Here is a 6,822-nt window from a genome sequence, read left to right as displayed (position 1 = left end):
TTTAGATTGTCTAAGTACTTATATTAATAAAACTATTAAAATGAGTCTTACGATTTTTGTTATATGATAAACGAATTTTCAGCTTGAATTATATTATAATATATACGTTAATGATGAATCAACATAAATATTTTAATGTCCTACTTAATCTTGAAAATGTCTTTGTCACATAAAAAATAATAATAATGATATAGTCTAATAGTTTTTTTTATTACAAATACTCTATAATTTAGATTAGAAATGAAAACCATATTTAATAAATCACTCATATATGGTTTATAAACTAGATCATTTTAATTACTTCCTTAAATATTTATTAATTTATGTATATTATTCTTAAACATCTAAATATATACGTAAAACCTTCATCCAAGTGAAACTAACAAACTTGTATAAAAGGTTTGTTCTCAGATCTGAAAATAAATTAAAAATATTCAGTCTCAAAATATTAAAGTAAATATCAGGGCCCTAATATAATCATTTTTGTTATTGTAAACCTATACAATAAATTTGTTATTATATTATTTATGAGTACTATAGTTTGTGTTGAATAGACTTGAGCAAGTACTATAGGCTAAGTTGTAATGCAATAGTAGTAGTAAAAATAATAATAGGAAATCTTGATTATGACTTTTTTGAATGATTATTTTATAGATTAAAAAGGTAGAAAGCAGAAAATAATGTTAGTGATGTATTAATTAAGTGGGAAAATGGATTAAAAAAGAGTATTTGAACGGCGGAATGTGGTTTTGATGTGTTCGAAAATGGAACATGATATCGACATGGTTATGAGCTCAAGAAGATTCTTAAAGAACGTAGTAATAATGAAAATGTATGACTCTGATGCATGTGAAGATTTAGAAAATCGATTATATTATTCATGCCAAATCTCAAAGTAAAGAAAAAGATGAAACTTTATGCAACTTGCACTTCTTAAGGCTCAATGTCAATTATTATTCATGATTTGTACCCATTCATATCATATGCCACTTCAAAACAAAACTACCCTACTTCTATTATATACTAGTGGACCTCTCCTAACTAGTACTTTAAAGCATAGATAAAAAAAAATTACTAATTTTCTTTCATTAAAAATTAGAGAGAAGTTATATATAGTGAGGTATGTACATCAATCAAATTTTATGAAATATTTTCTTTAAATTCTTTAATCAGTGTCTATTTAATTTTTAAAATTATAATGATTCATGAAAAGGGATGCAGAAATAATAAAATAGTAAAAAAAAAAATCACTTTAGGAGTGATCCAACCATGTTTTTATTGTGTGTAGAATTGTGTAGATTGTTAAATTAATATTGAAATAAATAAAATAGCAAAATGGTGCTAAAACTTTTTATTATAATATATTTATTTTTAAGCTTTTAATTATTAGCTCAATTGTTAATAAATTGAATGTTTAATTGCAACTTTTTGTTTCTTGAGTCTTCACTCTCGTAATTTAACAACTTTATAAATATTGAAGAGTTACATTGGTATAACTGAAAATACAATTAATAATTTATAGACTAATGATTCTTTTAGAGATTATTTTCTTTATTTTAGAGAACAATTTGAATTTTTTTAATGATTTTAAAAATTATAATTTTTTTATCAACAAATAAATAGTGAAATAAATAAGAGACATTTTATGGATTACATATAAACAAGTTATGTTAAACCCTATATACATCAAAACTTGACCTTTAGCTATCACAAAGTTACTACTTACACTGATCCTCTCCACATTTACAAAAAAATATTGGCATGGCCTCACTTGCCATGCATACACTCAACTAAACTAAAACAACAAAACACAAGAAATAAAAAAACAACTTCAAATAAGTGTATCATGATTTAACTAGAATAGTTGTTTTGAACCTTCAAAAAACCAGTAACCCCAAAGATGTATATAGTTGTTGAAAGAAACCAAAAGGTGCAAAGTTTATCGTGTCCGTGCAACTTCAAAAAATACGTTGTTTCCAACCACCAGCGTAGACAAAATTATTTGGTTAAAAACTCCTTTGGATCTAGAACAAGTAAAGAACATATCATAGTATTTCACGTTCACAAATATGACCTAGTAAGTTTGGGTAAGCAAAGGCTCGACAGAATTACTTTAACGTTGTTAAGAAAATGTAAGGGTTTAACTAGTAATAAGAATAAGAATAATTGAAAGAGGGTATTTTAACTGGCAACCAAGTTTAAGTCTTTAGTTTGATCGAATAAATAACTTATTTCGCATCCACCTTCTCTTGTTTAAAAATGGTTCTATTCATGTGATTCCAACTACCCCAAATTACTATTATATATAACATGTTCCATACCAAATTTTGTTTGTGATTAGAATGAACAATAGAAAACTGTTCAAAATGACATTTAAGATTATCATGTTATACATTGATTGAATGTTATAATGTGAGAAGCTATTTTTTTTAAGACTATATTGATTTGCATGTTATTTTTAAATTCGAGATATAGTTAATTACTTTTATTAAATATACTTTTTATAACGATAAATTATATAAATACTTCAATATAAGATAATGTTGAATATGTTTTTAGTTTTTGAACTTCTATGCGTAATTGGATTTCTTGCATTTTAGAAAGTTATAAAAGATATCATTGTAAGCAGATGATATTAACAATTTTATCATATGAAAATGGGAGTTCCTTTAAATCATTTTGAGATCTGAAAATAAATTGGATTAATATAGGTTTGATTTTGTGTAAAATTGATATCAAAATAGTTGGAAATGAAAAAAATTAAGTTTTTTTATCATTTGAAACTATTTATTGATGCATTGATATCTCCATATATCACTCAAAGAATATAGTGTTAACAAAAATTGAATTATGTTCTTTTTCTTTTCAAGCATACAAATATCGTTCAAACTATGTGTTTCTTCTCTTAAAGTATGATTATAGTTTGAGTGAGGATGAAGTCATATAACTTATCTTTTATTGTGAAAAAAATTACTCAATTAGCTTAAAATCATTAAAATAATAAGTCACATCGCTTAATAGATGTGTGACTAAATATCCTATTATACAAGAATTGTCATATAAAATTAATATTTTGGAAATATAATTCTTCTAGTAAACCAAATAAATATAATATATGTCAATTTTTGAGTTCCAACTTAATATAAACATCTACAAATTACCTAAATTTTAAGTATTTAATTAATAATTATTTATTTGATAGGAAATCTATGTATTTGATTATCATTGTTAATTAATCGATATCAAGTGTTTTAAATTGTTGGCTTCCAATTTTTGTTTATAATATTTTGTAATTGTATATGTAAGCAAATAGAGATGTGGGTAAAAGTGATATTAAAGACAATATTACGAAGTTTCTAAATGTAATTGATCATATGAACGTACATTTGATGATTGAAAAATCTTAAGTAAAAGGAATTGTGTATATATTTATATTTAAGATATTTTGGTTTGAAATAAATAGATTATCATATTATACATAATTTTGTATTGTATTTCACATTATTTGCTGTTTAAGTTTTTTTATAATTGTTCAAATTGACTGTTATTTATTTATTTCAATGTAATAGCTACATTTTTATTATTATAATTTTGTATTAAATAAAAAATAATTTAGAAATAAAAAGTAATTAATTATTATATTAATTAGGTTAGATACTACTTTATAAATTAAAAAAAAATAGAATCTAAAATAATTTCTATTATTAATAAAAGTTTATAAAATAATTTTAAAAAATTTATATTTAATATTATTTTAATTATTAATTAATTTAAATTCTAAATTAATCACTAATTTATAATTTAACAAAAAACTATGAAGTATGATCAGAAAAAAAATTAAAGATATTAGATTACTAAGGTTTTTTAAGTATGAGCCAAACGGGCTTCGGCCCGTTTACTAATTGGAAAATATGGGCCCAGTTAGTTTGGCAAGCCTAGTTTCTTAATAACTCGTGGGGAAATAGTTGAAACATATATATAGCACAATTTTTTTGTAATATTATTAAACTAAAATATATTTCTACACCATTATACGATTTTGCTTTCCCTTCCTCCAATATTTTTTCTTAATATGTTCTTAAGATATGTATAAAGGAAACACATATATTAAACAAAACATTATAAGTATTTAATACTTTAGAAATATAAACTATAATTTAATCACCACATCATATTTTTTTTAGGTTATTATATTTTTAACGTAAACTATTTAGCAGTTTTATTAATTCTAATTTTAAGATTCCATATAACTAAAACTTGATAGTTAATTAAATACCAATTTAAAAATTATTTATTAATAATATAAACTATTTTAGAAAAAAAAGTAATTTCTAAAATAAAAATTAATTTATTTAATATAATAATTAATTTTTTTTGTCTTTAAAATTAGTTTATATTTAATGTTTTTTTTAATGAAAAATTATTCTATAAAGTGTTAATCTATTTTTTTTTATTGTGATACATTATTTTTAAAACATTTTTATAACTTTTTATTTAAATATAAAGGTGTTATAAAATTTACATTTTAATTTTTTTTATAACCCAAAGTCTTTCAATAAAATATTTTATTTTATAATACTAGATCTTAAGTTAATGATAGGACTCTTATAATAAAGATATTTTAATTAGTAATATTAGTTTCAAGTTTCAGAACGAGTTGGACTGCGGTTGAAAATAATAGATGATAAAATACTAAATACTAAATGAAAAGAGTGAGTAAGTATTTATACTTTCTACCTAAAAGCAACGTACGTTTTCTGAATGATAGAGTAATCTACTATCTTCAGTTCAGTACTGAACTTTTAATAACTGTTATTGGAAGGACTAAAAAATAATTTTAGAATAAAAGCGATAGGTTTTAAATGATATTAGGATATTTTAATATTAAAAAAATTATATATAAATAAAAATATTTGTTTGTTCAAGATTTATTTTTAAAAAATTATTATTTATCTAAATTTTTTTTCTCAGTCTTTTCTCTAACTTTCTTAACTCATTTGTCATCATACTGACTTGTCATTACTCTTGATAGCAAATACTATAAAACTGTTCGATCATAATCTTGGTTAAAGTAAGTTCATTTTATTCTTTTTTAGTCTATTTTGAACTTTTTAGGTTTGTTTTTGGTAAATGTTTTGCAATTTGATGTTTTTAGCTTCAGGGTTAGTTTCGGTTGGTTTAGAGTTCTGGTGATATAGTTAAATCTTTTATGAGGACTTTCTGGTACAAGTTAAACTACCATTGGGCTTTGTAGGATTGAGACTTTTTGTGAACACATCTACTTCTTGGATAAGGGAAACTAGTTTTATTTCCAATAGAACCTTAGGTTATAAGATACATATGTGGGGTGACCTAGTCATCAATATCAAATTTTCTTGCAAGAGTGTTTGATTTTGAGTAAAGTAGTGTTTTGATTGAAATTAAACTATGAAATGATTGATTTTGTATATTGGGTATAATATATGTTGTTGTTTTTTTTATTAGAATAAGTATTATAGATTGTATTGTGATTTATTTGAAGTGTAAAGAGTTATAAATGTTGGTTGTTTGAATATGGATTATTGAAAGTGGTTTAAAAATAGTGAATATATTTGTTGATAGAATAGCTTAGTGATAGCACTTGTACAACTCTGAGCAAAATGAATTGCTATTTTGATATGATAGATTTTATAAAATACAAGTTATAATGTAAAAGTTGTAGTAATAACATGTATAAATCAGTTTTTGTGCAAAACTTTATGCATATCTCACTCAAGCGAGGGGAGACCTTTCTTGCTCAAGCTGGCTTGAGATAGTGAGTTGTAGTTCTATCTTCGCTCAAGCGAGAAAATTATCGCTCAAACAAAAATATGATAAAATATGGTACTCTTAGGTCCATTTTTGCTCAATCGAAAATGAGGTTGAGAGTGTTCTCAAGTGATTTTGGTTCAAGCGAGACCCATTTTCGTTCAAGTTAAAATAAAATTTTAAAAATAAATAAATTTGTAAGATTTGCTTGTGTCTATGGTTCATTATTGTTTATTGTTTTTAATTAATTTATATGTAAATTTTAATTATATATTTAATTAAAATTTTTGTAGTTTTATGTGTTTATTTAAAATTTGGATAAAATTTTGGTTTGTTTCCTTTCTAAGATTTGGTGTGATTAAATGGTATGATGTTAAATCATGAGATGTGAAGCATGTAATTATGTGAATATAAGATCGAGACTTTTCAAGAAAAGAAATACCATGTTTAGATTGTTAGGAGAGTGTATTGATTTGTGATGTGCTATGAAAAAAGGACTCTACTAGTATCGTGGAATTATATAAATGAAAAGTACTAGGTGTTGAGAGTTGAAAAAGGTTCATATGATTATGTTTGAGATGTGAAATAAAACATAGTCTTTCAGGTCATGAATTAATTTTGTCATAGGAGGAGGTTGAATTTGACATTATTGTGTGCATGGCTTGTGGATTCATAGTCGTTACAGGTTTTTGATTTATAATTTTAATACAATAGTCTTCTGGAAATATAATCAAATGTCTATGCTTTGATGTTAATGAAATTTTTGGAATGAGTGATATGGAAATTGAGATAATGTTAGACACTTGACTATTTGTGAAAAATGATTTTAGATAATAAAAATATAGTGATTAATATGTTTGTGAATAATTTTATTTAAAAAATTTATTAACTTTATTTTCTTAATATATATATATATATTATTATTATAAGCATGGTGCCAAGACAGTTTTATGTTTCATAATTTTTTATTATATTTAATTTTTATATTAATTTTATGATATTTTTAAATTCAAAGGAAATATAAACTAGTTTTTT

This window comes from Phaseolus vulgaris, chromosome 8 (assembly GCF_051622355.1).
Source record: "Phaseolus vulgaris cultivar YP4 chromosome 8, ASM5162235v1, whole genome shotgun sequence".
Classification (NCBI taxonomy): Eukaryota; Viridiplantae; Streptophyta; class Magnoliopsida; order Fabales; family Fabaceae; genus Phaseolus; species Phaseolus vulgaris.
This window is presented reverse-complemented; position numbering follows the sequence as displayed.